Genomic DNA, 16,987 nt, shown 5'->3' with positions numbered 1-16,987 from the left:
TATACTTGCTCCAAAAATCACCTGTCCTCCCCAGGGCTTGTCTCCCACCAGCAGAACGAGCACAGAAGATCCACTCTCACTGTGGGCATCACAGTTGAAACTTCCTAGTATTCTGGATAAACCAAAGAGGCAGGGAAAAAATGGCCCAGATACAGGGAGCATAATCTCCTGGACCAGGGAGAAGGCACCGGGTGAGAAGGAATCTGTCCCAGTCTTTGAGTGAAGCATAGATGGCCGCCACCCTTCCCTGGCTGTCCCTCTGGAGCAGAACAGTGGGCTCCTGTGCCCACAATGCTGCAGCGACAGCCCAGCAGGTTTCTCTTCCCTTTCCCATCCCCTACATCCAGGCTGTGCCTTTCTTGTCCAATCTTCTTTGAAAACCTTCACCTGTCTCCTGGCTGCCCTGCTGGAGGACAGCCTCGTGTGATGATCCTAGGCACAGCCCAGACCTGAGAGCAGCTGGATGTTTGGGGCTGTTTAGGACCTTCAGCAGGTCACCCTAGGAACCTAGGAACTCGAACGTGTTGTTTCACCCACTCAGGGGGCAGATGCATTGGTTTTCTGTAGCAGTACACAGAGCACAAACATGGCAGTATACAGAACCAACATGTTTCATCACACAGGACAGCCTGAGGCCCAGGGCTGAAGAGAACCTTCTGCAGGCTGCAATAGCTCATCTACTCCCTGGTGGTTCCTTTCCAATGACTGCCGGGCTGCTTCCAGCTCTTTGTCTTCACATCTTCCTCTATTGTGACTCTCACCCTCCTCCAGTGACCCTGAGAGGACAATGGAGCTGTCCAGAATAAGGCTCCATCTTGAGGCTCCACCTCGAGGTCTTAGATTTCATCAAACCCCTAGTTTCTGTTGCTAGCGAGGTGGGTTGGCATTTACTAGGACATCCTCAGGAACACTAGGCAGGTACAGGTCATCAGGCCTCCACACGTGACAGCCACAGTGTACAGGTTTGATCTGTTCATGGTCTCAAGAGGAGCTTGTAAGATATCTTTTCAGATCGGTCACTTACCACTAAGTCTGGTTCTTGGTCACCTGGAAATGATACCACTTCTTAGGGTAAATAAAGCCTGTGTTAGCTAGGTTTTCATTGCTGTGAAAAGACACCATGACCACAGTCACTCATAAAGGAAAACCTTTAACTGGGGCTAGCTTGCAGTTTCAGAGGTTTACTCCACTATCACCATGGTGGAAAGTGTCACAGCATTCAGGCACACATGGTGCTGGAGAGGTAGTTGAGAGTTCTACATCTTGATCTGCAGGCAGAAGGGAGGAGTCTGTGTTTGGATTCAGTATGAGCATAGGAGACCTCAAAGCCCACCCTCACAGTGACACACTTCTTCCAACAAGGCCACACCCCTCCAACAAGCCCTCACCTCCTCCAACAAGCCCTCACCTCCTCCAACAAGCCCTCACCTCCTCCAACAAGCCCTCACCTCCTAAGAATGACACTATGGGCCAAGTACTCAAACACATGGGAGTCTATGGGAGCCATACCTGTTCAAACCACCACAGAGCCCCAGCCTGACCCTGAGTCACTGATGTGAGATCTCCTGTAGACTCCTAACATACCTCACACCTTACACTCACTTCAGCCCATCCTGAGAACGTCTGCTTCCTTCTTTTATCCTCAGACCAAGACCAGTCCTGGAGAAAGCAGGTCAGTCCATCCCTCCAGCTCTTTATTCCTCCGAAGCACCAGCTCCTTGGCTATTTTAAGCCTCCCACCCCCAGTTGCTTGACCACCTCTCTCCTTTTCATTTATGGTTTCTCTTTGTCCCCTTCACCTTTCTCTTTTTAAGTAAAAAAAAAAAAATTACAGAAAATATACTGCTTCGCCCCCTACTGAAGTGGGAAGAAAAAAGAACCCACACAAATAAGATGTTAGGAAGCTCAAGTGGGCAATTTGAGCCCATTTAGTGTGAACTCTCTCATTTTTGGGCCCACACAGCCCGCTCCCTGCAAGGGCTTCTTTATTTCTGAGGTCCCTGCTGGGCCCCATGTGAAATGCAGATGCAGCCTGAGCGACCCCAAAGGGGATCAAACATCTTTTATCGATGCATACCTTATTTCAGCCCGCTGCTCACAATGACAAGAAAGAGAGGGAGCTTGGGAGAGACATAAAGAAACAAGAAAGAACATAAATCACAGGGTGGGTACTAGATGGATATTTTTACCCAAGTCTTGTTTGTGTGGCTATTCTGGGTTCTGCTTGTGGTTGAGGATTCTGGGTCTTCTATTTGTCCCGGGGCTGGAAGGTACCTAAGTCTAATATGGTCGTGAGTTCCCAAGTAGGAATGCAGGGATAATCTCTCTCAAAAGAGAATTGGCAAAGCAGCGCTGAATTATTTCATGTATGACTTACATCTCTTCTGCCTTGGCCGGTATGAACTTGGGAAACAGTGGTCCCTCAACAGCCCCAAGCATGCTTATGCAGTCAGAGGCAGATGGCCACAAGGGGGCGGTGTCTGGCTTCTCAGACTCTCGCCCTTGGTGACTGTCTCTGGCTTCCTTCAGGTAAATTGTCCCCTTGACATTTGCCTAGTCCTTCCGCAAACCTTACCGAATCCACCAATCATGCTAAAGACCAGCAGGGCTGTGTGCCGCTGGATTCTGGATTCGATGAGAAAGAAACGACGACCCTGGGGCTTCTCAGCCACAAGCAAATCCTGTATGTGCTCCAGACCTCCAAGGTCTGTGCTGTGTGAAGATTTAGCTCCTGGGGTTTGGAACACTAACCTGGGAAGATGGGGATCTTTTCTTTTTGGACTTTCCTGTTTGATTCAGAGCCAGGGTAGGGTAACAGGGAGGTGCCACCCCTCCCTCAAGCACAGCAACATCCTTCAGAGTTTGGGTACACATTCCTGTGATCGTTTCCATTTTGGAGAACATTGATCCTTTTACACCCAAACTAGTTTTATTTTCTGTTCCTCTTCTCCTGATGCTATAATTGTAACAAGATGGTGTTCCCAGCCAGGACTAGGAGTAGGCAGACAACTCAGGGCTCAGGAGCATCTTCAACACTGAGTGGCAGGCCTGGGACCATCAGCTGGTGACTTGGCAAACATTTCATTACTTAGAGCAAACAAGATTGAAGAAAAACTAATTATCAGAGAAAGATGCTCTTTAGCAGCTGGGAACTGGGTTCCCAAAGAGTCAATTGATTTCCTACTGAAATGCTGAGTGTGGGGGTATCCCAGACCGAAAGGCACCATGATGGTCCTGCTTGTTCTTCCTTCTCCCACTAACAAGTCATACTGTTCTGACCCGCTGACAGTACCTGGTATTCACAGGTTTGGGGACTGGCCATGAATGCTGTCCTGGGGGTTGCAGCACCCCAACACAAGCCTGCTTGTAAGATGGAGTCAGGTAGAATCCTGGAGTGCAGGCTGGAGGCTGGTGGGGCACTAAGAATGGGCAGTGCTCTAATGAGAGGGTGATTTACATGTCTCAGAGCAGTGGAGAGGGGAGGGGGAGGAACAAGTGGGAGGAGGGAGGAGAAGGAGGAGGAGGAAGGGGAAAAGGGAGGGAGAGAGGAAGGGAAGGGGAGGGAGAGAGGGGAGGGCCTTGCTCTGCAGGTCAAGCCAGGATGTAGATGTGGGAACAAATTTCTGTGCTGGCAACAATGCCTAGAGTGTGCTGGGACTGAGGAAGGTGGCAGAGGAGGCTGGTGAGGACCAGGCAGGTGTGGAAGTGATGCATCCAGAAGCCAGGTGTCCTAGTTTCACTTCTGTTGCTGTGACAAAAGTCAGCACAGGGATGAAAGTCTTTAATTCCAAGTTACATCCATTATTGCAGGGAAGTCAAGGCAGGACTAGTCACAGCACACACACAGCTGAGAAAAAATGAGACCCAAAGAGAGCAAATGCATCCTTGCTTTGTGCTTAGCCAGCTCTCTTTTCCCTTATATTGCTCAGGACTCTGCTTAGGGAATGGTGCTGCCCACAGTGGGCTGAGCTGTTTACATCAATTAACAACCAAGACAATTCCCCACAGACTAACTGGATCTAGATCACTCCTCTCAATATTGGGGGGCCTACTTTTGTTAATTCCTACCTTATTTCCTGAGACAGGGTATCTTTTTAAACCTGGAGCTCACCCTTTTGATTGGACTGGCTAGCCAGCAAGCTTCAGGATCCTTTTTATCCCTCTACTCCAGTGCTGGGATTTCAGGTGCATGGGTATAGACGGCTTTTTACATGGGTGTGGAGAGCTCTTATTTTTATACTACTGCAGTAGACACTTTTCCTACTGGGCCACCTCCCCAGTCCTGATTGGGAGAGGGGACAAGGGATATGTTGAGGATTCAACTCAGGTCTTGTTTGTTTGAGCCATATACCAAGCCAGTTCCTATTGTTTGAATTTAATCAGTTAGTAGTGTTTATTAGAGCAACCTGAGGGAACTAGCACTATACCAAGGGCACAGTGATAACTGACCAAGGGACTGTACAAAAATCTGAATTTTCCCATTACTACATTTCCTTACTTACCAGGTGGGTCCCTTGATACCCTCTGGCAGTTAGTGCCTAGGGCTGCTATGGGAACTGACATTATCTGACGAGATCCTGGTATGAATGACAGTTCTGAAGTACTGTCATAAGTCACAGAGGGGATTCCTCTGGGGCAGAGGAAATTCTCTTCCTTTTTCCTCTCCTCCTCTCCCCTCACTTTCCCCTTCTCCCCTCTCCTCTTTTCTCCTTCCTTTTCTCCCCTCCCTGCTTCCTTTCCCCTCCACCTCCCCTTTCCTTCTTTCTCTCCTTTCCTTTCCTCCTCTTCTCCCCACTTCCTCTTCTCCCCTCTTTTCCCTTCCCCTTTTCTCTCCTCTCCTCTTCTCCCTCCCCTTACTGAGGGAAGAGACACTATTCACTATATAAGCACTAGGATAACACATTAACCCGAACTTTGCAGTTTAAAATAATGGAATTTGTTCTCTGTGTTCTTTTTTTTTTTTTTTTTTTTTTTGGTTCTTTTTTTTCGGAGCTGGGGACCGAACCCAGGGCCTTGCGCTTCCTAGGTAAGCGCTCTACCACTGAGCTAAATCCCCAGCCCCTTGTTCTCTGTGTTCTTAATAACAGAAGCCTGAAGTTGAGATATCATCATAGCCAGTCCCTTCTGGATACACAAGGCAGCAGTCATGGTTGCCTCTTTACTAGCCTTCAGTGCTCAGTCATCTTTTGTAGCCCTTGGCTCGTGGACTCAACTTTTCAGAGCCTGTAAGCTTCAAGGGCAGTCTACCCTGTGTGTCTACTTTCTAAGCCTCACCTTGAGTCTACCTTTGAAAGACACTGGCTACTGGACTGTGGCTCCAGCCTGTACCAAGCATTATCTTATCAGGAATTACTTAACATATCTGTGAAGGTGAATGGGGTATGACCAGATGGTGTGACCAGAGTCAATGGGCCCCCATTTCTGCTCCCAGCTTTACGGTGAGGACCACAGAGTCTGAACTTACTTTCTATGTTGTAATGCTCTTCTGAAAGTGAGGCCTCAAGTTTATTTTCCTTGTTGTAGAGTTTCCTTTTCTCAGTTGGAGATATCAAATTCAGCTTCTTGGAAAGTCTCCCTGAGCCAGAATGAAAGTGTGGATAAGTTAGCTGGGAGCTGAGGCATTAGCAGAGAGCTGGGCAGTAGTCAATGACCATTGACCGGGAGCACCCCAGTGACCACCGAGGCTCTTCCAAGTGCCTTCACTTAACACACAATCGACAGGGGGGTTAGAAGCCAAACGCTTGCTTTGCTTCCTATGATAGAAAACATTTTGACAAACTTGGTCTTCATTTCTGACAACTGGATATGGAGATGTCTAACCAGATGTCAAAATGTCAAAATGTCCAGAGCTCTTGGACACAAGTGGTGAATTCCAAGGTCCCCAGGAGACTCTGTCACAGAGAAGGGGGGAGAAGGACCAGGAAGCAGCACAGGGAAGTGTGTGTTATGTTGGAAAGTAATATTTTGTGGGAAAGCAACTCTTATGTAGTTCAGAAGCTAAATCCAGAAGACAGCCTCTGGAATGTGGGTGGTCCAGAGGAATAATATATAGGAATATATATTATGAAAATGCCATAATGAACCCATTGCTTTGTTTGATTATGGAAACATTCATGGGAAGCACACAAGTCATGTGTGCACCTGTGTATCTCATAATATTTGATCAAAGTGAGAACTGCTAACGGCTAGTTGCTGCTATTTGAAAAGGTGTGTAACTTTGGAAAGTTTTAGCTTGGCATGTCCCCTAGAATTAGAATGAGATGTGGCTTTTGGATTGACATGATGTAACATTTTAGTGACAAGGGAAAGTAATTGATCACATTTAAGTAGAATCAGATTAGAAAAATCAATTACACTTAATATCTGTTCCTGTCTCTAAGCCTATCTGCTATTGTGACCACAACTCCCTCTCTGTGCTGTCCATGTAGGTGAGAAAAGACAGGTCTGAGGTAGTAGCAAATACAGGAAAGGAAAATAAAAGGAAATGCTCACACGTGCTGCTTAGAATACTTCAGTTTGATGCTCAAAATTATAGGAAGTAATTGCTCCAAATTACTCAAAAAGCCTTTTTGAAGTGACCAGAAACAGGTTTTAAAAGTTATTCTTTACCCAGGAGCCCATGGCAGGAGGATGCAGTAAGGTGAAGGGCAGTCTGGGCTACATTCAGGCAGCCACAGACAGACAGGTCTGTCTCAAAAGTAGACATTATTTCAGAACTGTTCAGGTTGCCACAGCACCCCTTCCCCCTCCCCACCCCCCCACCCCCCAGACCACTGTTGTATGTTACATACATAACCCGTTCCCTGAATCAAAGTAACAGCCACACAGTTCACCTTCACTTGGCAAACAGCTTGCGTGTAGATCTGCCTTGATCCTCCTTCTACTTTTCCTGTTATTAGTAAGATGGGACCTGTGGTCTGATGGGAGAACAGACTTGTACAGTACATCGAGGCAATCAAGGAAGGCTCTGGAACATCCATCTATATTATATCATTCCCAGCACCCAGATGACACCAAACACACCTGAAATTGTTATCAGAGCCCAGATTCCATACTCTTGCCTCAAGAAAATGGTGTCTCCGGATTTAGGGATGCCAGCTACCACCTGCCAACTTTCAGAAACAACTATAGCTGGCTTGCCTCTGACATGTGTGACATTGTGTGCTTGTCCTCTGCTCATCCCTCTACCCTCTAGGGATTGCTGCCAGCACTTGTTGATCTGTGTCTTGTGCCTCAGATAAAGACTGCAGCAAGAAGAGAGTAGTGTGGTTGCAGCAGCCATCTCGGGCACCTCCTTGGCTGCACCCAGTCCTTTGATGAGCTCCTCTCTTCCTACAGACTGATGGTTTTGTCACAGCAGTCCTCAAGAAAAGACACTCATGCCAAATTTTCAATTTGGAAAGCATGAACCTGAGTGTTGGGGGCTCCGTTCCCTAACATCGGTGCACAGAAGGGGAAGGCAGGTTGTGTGACTCCACAACGCATGCCCAGCCAATCCCAAACCCATGCTTTTAGAGCTTAAAAGAAAAAAGAGCTCATTATTAGGAAAAAACAACCTGCTATGATTATTATTATTTTTTTTTTTTTTATGTTTCAGCTTTTTTTTTTTTTTTTTTTTTTTTTTTTTTTATTAACTTGAGTATTTCTTATATACATTTCGAGTGTTATTCCCTTTCCCGGTTTCCGGGCAAACATCCCCCTCCCCCCTCCCCTTCCTTATGGGTGTTCCCCTCCCAACCCTCCCACCATTGCCGCCCTCCCCCCATAGACTAGTTCACTGGGGGTTCAGTCTTAGCAGGACCCAGGGCTTCCCCTTCCACTGGTGCTCTTACTAGGATATTCATTGCTACCTATGGGGTCAGAGTCCAGGGTCAGTCCATGTATAGTCTTTAGGTAGTGGCTTAGTCCCTGGAAGCTCTGGTTGCTTGGCATTGTTGTACTTTTGGGGTCTCGAGCCCCTTCAAGCTCTTCCAGTTCTTTCTCTGATTCCTTCAATAGGGGACCTATTCTCAGTTCAGTGGTTTGCTGCTGGCATTCGCCTCTGTATTTGCTGTATTCTGGCTGTGTCTCTCAGGAGCGATCTACATCCGGCTCCTGTCGGTCTGCACTTCTTTGCTTCATCCATCTAGTCCAATTGGGTGGCTGTATATGTATGGGCCAAATGTGGGACAGGCTCTGAATGGGTGTTCCTTCAGTCTCTGTTTTAATCTTTGCCTCTCTATTCCCTGCCAAGGGTATTCTTTTTCCTCATTTAAAGAAGGAGTGAAGCATTCACATTTTGATCATCCGTCTTGAGTTTCGTTTGTTCTAGGGATCTAGAGTAATTCAAGCATTTGGGCTAATAGCCACTTATCAATGAGTGCATACCATGTATGTCTTTCTGTGATTGGGTTAGTTCACTCAGGATGATATTTTCCAGTTCCAACCATTTGCCTACGAATTTCATAAACTCGTTGTTTTTGATAGCTGAGTAGTATTCCATTGTGTAGATGTACCACATTTTCTGTATCCATTCCTCTGTTGAAGGGCATCTGGGTTCTTTCCATTTTCTGGCTATTATAAATAAGGCTGCGATGAACATAGTGGAGCACGTGTCTCTTTTATATGTTGAGGCATCTTTTGGGTATATGCCCAAGAGAGGTATAGCTGGATCCTCAGGCAGTTCAATGTCCAATTTTCTGAGGAACCTCCAGACTGATTTCCAGAATGGTTTTACCAGTCTGCAATCCCACCAACAATGGAGGAGTGTTCCTCTTTCTCCACAACCTCGCCAGCATCTGCTGTCACCTGAGTTTTTGATCTTAGCCAATCGCACTGGTGTGAGGTGAAATCTCAGGGTTGTTTTGATTTGCATTTCCCTTATGACTAAAGATGTTGAACATTTCTTTAGGTGTTTCTCAGCCATTCGGCATTCCTCAGCTGTGAATTCTTTGTTTAGCTCTGAACCCCATTTTTTAATAGGGTTATTTGTTTCCCTGCGGTCTAACTTCTTGAGTTCTTTGTATATTTTGGATATAAGGCCTCTATCTGTTGTAGGGTTGGTAAAGATCTTTTCCCAATCTGTTGGTTGCCGTTTTGTCCTAACCACAGTGTCCTTTGCCTTACAGAAGCTTTGCAGTTTTATGAGATCCCATTTGTCAATTCTAGATCTTAGAGCATAAGCCATTGGTGTTTTGTTCAGGAAATTTTTTCCAGTGCCCATGTGTTCCAGATGCTTCCCTAGTTTTTCTTCTATTAGTTTGAGTGTGTCTGGTTTGATGTGGAGGTCCTTGATCCACTTCGACTTAAGCTTTGTACAGGGTGATAAGCATGGATCGATCTGCATTCTTCTACATGTTGCCCTCCAGTTGAACCAACACCATTTGCTGAAAATGCTATCTTTTTTCCATTGGATGGTTTTGGCTCCTTTGTCAAAAATCAAGTGACCATAGGTGTGTGGGTTCATTTCTGGGTCTTCAATTCTATTCCATTGGTCTATCTGTCTGTCTCTGTACCAATACCATGCAGTTTTTATCACTATTGCTCTGTAATACTGCTTGAGTTCAGGGATAGTGATTCCCCCTGAAGTCCTTTTATTGTTGAGGATAGCTTTAGCTATCCTGGGTTTTTTGTTATTCCAGATGAATTTGCAAATTGTTCTGTCTAACTCTTTGAAGAATTGGATTGGTATTTTGATGGGGATTGCATTGAATCTGTAGATTGCTTTTGGTAAAATGGCCATTTTTACTATATTAATCCTGCCAATCCATGAGCATGGGAGATCTTTCCATCTTCTGAGGTCTTCTTCAATTTCTTTCTTCAGTGACTTGAAGTTCTTATTGTACAGATCTTTTACTTGCTTGGTTAAAGTCACACCGAGGTACTTTATATTATTTGGGTCTATTATGAAGGGTGTCGTTTCCCTAATTTCTTTCTCGGCTTGTTTCTCTTTTGTATAGAGGAAGGCAACTGATTTATTTGAGTTAATTTTATACCCAGCCACTTTGCTGAAGTTGTTTATCAGCTTTAGTAGTTCTCTGGTGGAACTTTTGGGATCACTTAAATATACTATCATATCATCTGCAAATAGTGATATTTTGACCTCTTCTTTTCCGATCTGTATCCCTTTGATCTCCTTTTGTTGTCTGATTGCTCTGGCTAGAACTTCAAGAACTATATTGAATAAGTAGGGAGAGAGTGGGCAGCCTTGTCTAGTCCCTGATTTTAGTGGGATTGCTTCAAGTTTCTCTCCATTTAGTTTAATGTTAGCAACTGGTTTGCTGTATATGGCTTTTACTCTGTTTAGGTATGGGCCTTGAATTCCTATTCTTTCCAGGACTTTTATCATGAAGGGGTGTTGAATTTTGTCAAATGCTTTCTCAGCATCTAATGAAATGATCATGTGGTTCTGTTCTTTCAGTTTGTTTATATAATGGATCACGTTGATGGTTTTCCGTATATTAAACCATCCCTGCATGCCTGGGATGAAGCCTACTTGATCATGGTGGATGATTGTTTTGATGTGCTCTTGAATTCGGTTTGCCAGAATTTTATTGAGTATTTTTGCGTCGATATTCATAAGGGAAATTGGTCTGAAGTTCTCTTTCTTTGTTGTGTCTTTGTGTGGTTTAGGTATAAGAGTAATTGTAGATTCATAGAAGGAATTCGGTAGGGCTCCATCTGTTTCAATTTTGTGGAATAGTTTGGATAATATTGGTATGAGGTCTTCTATGAAGGTTTGATAGAATTCTGCACTAAACCCATCTGGACCTGGGCTCTTTTTGGTTGGGAGACCTTTAATGACTGCTTCTATTTCCTTAGGAGTTATGGGGTTGTTTAACTGGTTTATCTGTTCCTGATTTAACTTTGATACCTGGTATCTGTCTAGGAAATAGTCCATTTCCTGAAGATTTTCAAATTTTGTTGAATATAGGTTTTTATAGTAAGATCTGATGATTTTTTGAATTTCCTCTGAATCTGTAGTTATGTCTCCCTTTTCATTTCTGATTTTGTTAATTTGGACGCACTCTCTGTGTCCTCTCGTTAGTCTGGCTAAGGGTTTATCTATCTTGTTGATTTTCTCAAAGAACCAACTTTTGGTCCTGTTGATTCTTTCTATGGTCCTTTTTGTTTCTACTTGGTTGATTTCAGCTCTGAGTTTGATTATTTCCTGCCTTCTACTCCTCCTGGGTGTATTTGCTTCTTTTTGTTCTAGAGCTTTTAGGTGTGCTGTCAAGCTGCTGACATATGCTCTTTCCTGTTTCTTTCTGCAGGCACTCAGCGCTATGAGTTTTCCTCTTAGCACAGCTTTCATTGTGTCCCATAAGTTTGAGTATGTTGTATCTTCATTTTCATTAAATTCTAAGAAGTTTTTAATTTCTTTCTTTATTTCTTCCTTGACCAGGTTATCATTGAGTAGAGCATTGTTCAATTTCCACGTATATGTGGGCATTCTTCCCTTATTGTTATTGAAGACCAGTTTTAGGCCGTGGTGGTCCGATAGCACGCATGGGATTATTTCTATCTTTCTGTACCTGTTGAGGCCCGTTTTTTGACCAATTATATGGTCAATTTTGGAGAAAGTACCATGAGGAGCTGAGAAGAAGGTATATCCTTTTGCTTTAGGATAGAATGTTCTATAAATATCCGTTAAGTCCATTTGGCTCATGACTTCTCTTAGTCTGTCGACATCACTGTTTAATTTCTGTTTCCATGATCTGTCCATTGATGAGAGTGGGGTGTTGAAATCTCCCACTATTATTGTGTGAGGTGCAATGTGTGTTTTGAGCTTTAGTAAGGTTTCTTTTACGTATGAAGGTGCCCTTGTATTTGGGGCATAGATATTTAGGATTGAGAGTTCATCTTGGTGGATTTTTCCTTTGATGAATATGAAGTGTCCTTCCTTATCTTTTTTGATGACTTTTAGTTGGAAATTGATTTTATTTGATATTAGAATGGCTACTCCAGCTTGCTTCTTCTGACCATTTGCTTGGAAAGTTGTTTTCCAGCCTTTCACTCTGAGGTAGTGTCTGTCTTTGTCTCTGAGGTGTGTTTCCTGTAGGCAGCAGAATGCAGGGTCCTCGTTGCGTATCCAGTTTGTTAATCTATGTCTTTTTATTGGGGAGTTGAGGCCATTGATATTGAGAGATATTAAGGAATAGTGATTATTGTTTCCCTTTATATTCATATTTGGATGTGAGGTTATGTTTGTGTGCTTTCATTCTCTTTGTTTTGTTGCCAAGACGATTAGTTTCTTGCTTCTTCTAGGGTATAGCTTGCCTCCTTATGTTGGGCTTTACCATTTATTATGCTTTGTAGTGCTGGATTTGTAGAAAGATATTGTGTAAATTTGGTTTTGTCATGGAATATCTTGGTTTCTCCATCAATGTTAATTGAGAGTTTTGCTGGATACAGTAACCTGGGCTGGCATTTGTGTTCTCTTAGGGTCTGTATGACATCAGTCCAGGATCTTCTGGCCTTCATAGTTTCTGGCGAGAAGTCTGGTGTGATTCTGATAGGTCTCCCTTTATATGTTACTTGACCTTTTTCCCTTACTGCTTTTAATATTCTTTCTTTATTTTGTGCGTTTGGTGTTTTGACAATTATGTGACGGGAGGTGTTTCTTTTCTGGTCCAATCTATTTGGAGTTCTGTAGGCTTCTTGTATGCCTATGGGTATCTCTTTTTTTAGGTTAGGGAAGTTTTCTTCTATGATTTTGTTGAAGATATTTACTGGTCCTTTGAGCTGGGAGTCTTCACTCTCTTCTATACCTATTATCCTTAGGTTTGATCTTCTCATTGAGTCCTGGATTTCCTGTATGTTTTGGACCAGTAGCTTTTTCCGCTTTACATTATCTTTGACAGTTGAGTCAATGATTTCTATGGAATCTTCCGCTCCTGAGATTCTCTCTTCCATCTCTTGTATTCTGTTGGTGAAGCTTGTATCTACAGCTCCTTGTCTCTTCTTTTGGTTTTCTATATCCAGGGTTGTTTCCATGTGTTCTTTCTTGATTGCTTCTATTTCCATTTTTAATTCCTTCATCTGTTTGATTGTGTTTTCCTGGAATTCTTTCAGGGATTTTTGCCATTCCTCTCTGTAGGCCTCTACTTGTTTATTAATGATTTCCTGTGTTTCCCTAAGTGTGTTCATGTCTTTCTTGAAGTCCTCCAGCATCATGATCAAATATGATTTTGAAACTAGATCTTGCTTTTCTGGTGTGTTTGGATATTCCATGTTTGTTTTGGCGGGAGAATTGGGCTCCGATGATGGCATGCAGTCTTGGTTTCTGTTGCTTGGGTTCCTGCGCTTGCCTCTCGCCATCAGATTATCTCTAGTGTTACTTTGTTCTGCTATTTCTGACAGTGGCTAGACTGACCTATAAGCCTGTGTGTCAGGAGTGCTGTAGACCTGTTTTCCTCTCTTTCAGTCAGTTATGGGGACAGTGTATTCTGCTTTCCGGCGTGTAGTTTTTCCTCTCTACAGGTCTTCAGCTGTTCTTGTGGGCCTGTGTCTTGAGTTCACCAGGCAGCTTTCTTGCAGCAGAAAATTTGGTCTTACCTGTGGTCCCGAGGCTCAGGTTCGCTCGTGGGGTGCTGCCCAGGGGCTCTCTGCAGCGGCAGCAACCAGGAAGACCTGTGCCGCCCCTTCCAGGAGCTTCAGTGCACCTGGGTTCCAGATGGTCTTTGGCTTTTTCCTCTGGCGTCCAAGATGTGTGTGCAGGGAGCAGTCTCTTCTGGTTTCCCAGGCTTGTCTGCCTCTCTGAAGGTTTAGCTCTCCCTCCCACGGGATTTGGGTCCTATGATTATTTTTAAGAACTGAGAAACCCCTCTGTTAAAGAGCTTAAAGTAGAACCTAACTTGACTTACGTATCAATGTAAAAAAGAAAAAAAAAGAGTTGAAGTGCCTTTTAAATAAATTATGCTTAAGATATTTTTAAATTGCCACTTTTGGAATTGCCGTGCCCTAGGTCTGTGTAATTCGGTGCTGTTGTAGGCTATGTCTAGTGTGGAGCACAATATTCCAATTATGTTGAGAAACTGTATGAAGCTCTTCAGCAAAAATGTCTACACATCTTTACAATGAGAGTGCAGTGGAAGGAAAAAAACTTCCATCTCACATGGATGCGTGATTCGATTTCGTTCTGTTACATTCCATTGATTTGTAAGGAGCAGACCCATACGTGCTTGAGAATTTCCATTTAGCAAGCCATGGTGAAGTCAAAGCACAGAAAACCCAAGGGCATGACATGGCAGAAATCTGCTCCAACACTTTTCAGAGGATGACACACAGGGAAAACCCTGGAGATCCCAACTGTCACCAGGCAGAGAGCACCGGGGGCACAGCAGATGTTCCCTGAGAAGGCATTTCGTTTATTGGTTTTAAAAGCTTGCTTTCCAAAAATTGTTATTTTTCCCACGAGGGTGGAGTAGCTTTATAGACTTGTGCACTTGCTACTTTCCAAAGACAAATCCTTTCTTCCTCTGCATTGTACGGATGTGTACATTTTGTTTTTCTGAGGACTACCACAGAACACATTTGAAAAGTGTAATCACTAAAATGTCAGAGTGAATTATGGGGCTGGTTTAAAAGTTCACAGCAATCTATGACATTTAGCCAGCACCCCATCCTACCATTGTCCAAACGGCAATACTGTTTGCCACCACATAAAGTCATACAGTTTCAAACTAAGCAACAAGGTTACAGCAGCCCTGATTTTAGCAGAGCTCATATTGTTACCAGTCATTGCCAAGATCTAGAGGCACAAAATGGCTGTAGGTCTACCAAGTGGGGCCATCCTACCTCTTCCTGGGAACTGGCAAAGGGCTCTACTTCTAACTGTGCATTCCTTGGAGACCCATTAGGCTTGACCCCTGTCCTACTTAGGGTTACTATTGTAGTAAAACATCATGACCAAAATGCAAGTTGGGAAGGAAAGGATTTATTTGGTTTACACTTTCACATTTGCTGTTCATCGCCAAAGGAATTCAGGACAGGAACTCAAGCAGGGCAGGAACCTGGAGGCAGGAGCTGATGCAAAGGCCATAAAGGGGTGCTCCTCGTGACTTGTTCAGCCTGCTTTTTTAAATGGAACCTAGGAACACCAACCCAGGGATGGCACCACCGACAATGGACCTTCCCTTCCCTTATCAATCCCTAATTTAGAAAATATCTTACACGCTGTGTGTAGCCTGAACATGCGGAGATACTTTTTAAATTGAGGTTCTCTCCTCTTTTACGACTTTAGCTTGTGTCAGGTTGACACAAAACCATCCAGAACACCCCCCAGTCCATTCTGCTTTTGAATAGATTGCTGCAATCTGGACTAAAATCTTGCCTCCTCCTGGTTCGGTGAAGGCTCCAATTTCATCTGTTTGATCAGCACATTTAGCTCCCATGTTTGCTCAAAAGAAGCAAGCAAACCTCACTCATTGCTTTTCCAAGTGTCAACACTTTTTGGCTTTCCTAGTTCATCAGTCACAATGTTGGGGGTCAGATGGGTTCTAGGGTTTAATGATAGCTAATACCATGTAAACAAAAGGCTGTAAAAGCAGTGAGGCAGAACATAGTAAAAAATAAGTAGGTAAATCTCTAGATAATAATAAATAATAATAGTTAATAGATGGTAAAACAGATAATAATAAGTCTAGATAATAAATCTCTAAATAATGCCTCTAGATCTTGGACAAGTAAGTAAGCAAGTAAGTAAGTAAATAAATAACCGTGATTACAAGCCAGTCACAGTGGCTTTCCAAAGCCGCAGTTGTGGAGGCTCCATCCACGTACCTACTGCTTTAGATTGGAGCAGATTAACCTGGGTGTTTCCCAGACACCATGGAGGACTGGTGCTGCATTGATCTAATGTTAGGAGAAAAGTATGTGCCATGTGAACTGTCTCATGAGAAGCACCACGAAGTTATGGAAAGCCATGCAGGATGGTCTCGGCTTGGCCAGTCTAAGTCACTTATTCTGTGGCCTTGGCTCCTTCTCCGTTGAGTGCATCAAGGGGATGCTGTGCATTCACATGGTTGGCACAATGATTCCTAGGTTCCCACAGAGCTAATTCCACTAAAATTCTTCACACCCTCAGAAGGGCTCGGCTAACATGCTGATGTGTAATTTCTACACACAGGGCGGCTTCCATGGGTGCTGGGCAGTCGGATTGAGCTGTGTCCTTCCTCTGAGATGAGGCCTATAAATGGGTCCTTGAATGAGAAGAGCCAGGAACCATGAGTACCCAGTATGGGGGCAGCGAGGATATGGACCCCAGTATTGATGGGAGTAGGCATAGCCTTCTCTCCTTCACTTAGCCATGGATAAACCTCACTTTCTCAGTCAAAGCCTCCTGTTGAAGAAGTGTCTGGCTTGGACAAATGACGAAAACTTGAGTGATGTGATCTGCGACAGCTTTACTTCTTTTTATGAGTTACCCTCATGCTCTCAGACTCCCATTTGCCCCATGTGTGAGAGGACACTGATGTCACAGAGAGGCACCGGGTCTGATTTGATGCACAGGATTGGCCGTAAGTGAAGGAATGGGAGCACAGGATAGTTATAATTTAATCACCATACTTGCTAATCGTGTTCTGTTTACAGCATGTCACTGCACGATAAACTTACCAAATGCAGTGACATGGGTCGTTCAAGTGCACATGATAGTCTTTGGTCTCAAAAGTGCTGTCTTTCCAACCTTTGTGTCAACATGGCACATATCTAGTTAAGAGATTGCATCCAATGAAAACCCAGGTTGAGGCCAGTGAATGAACCCATCAGAATTACATGAATAGATGGGGTTTTTCCAAAGGCAATCCAAGGTATTTTTCACTGGTTTATAGGCTTGTTTCTCCAACAGCAGTGAGGTCCAATTTTATAGGTAGCATGCACATGGAAACTGAACAATTGAGAGCTAAAGTTTGGATCATAAAATGATGAACGTTTATGAATATGGCTCTTACAGGACTATCACCTGTGTAGCTGGAGTGGTGGTCGGTGTAGAAACAGGGCTTACTCA

This window comes from Rattus norvegicus, chromosome 1 (assembly GCF_036323735.1).
Source record: "Rattus norvegicus strain BN/NHsdMcwi chromosome 1, GRCr8, whole genome shotgun sequence".
In the NCBI taxonomy this organism is placed as follows: Eukaryota; Metazoa; Chordata; class Mammalia; order Rodentia; family Muridae; genus Rattus; species Rattus norvegicus.
This window is presented reverse-complemented; position numbering follows the sequence as displayed.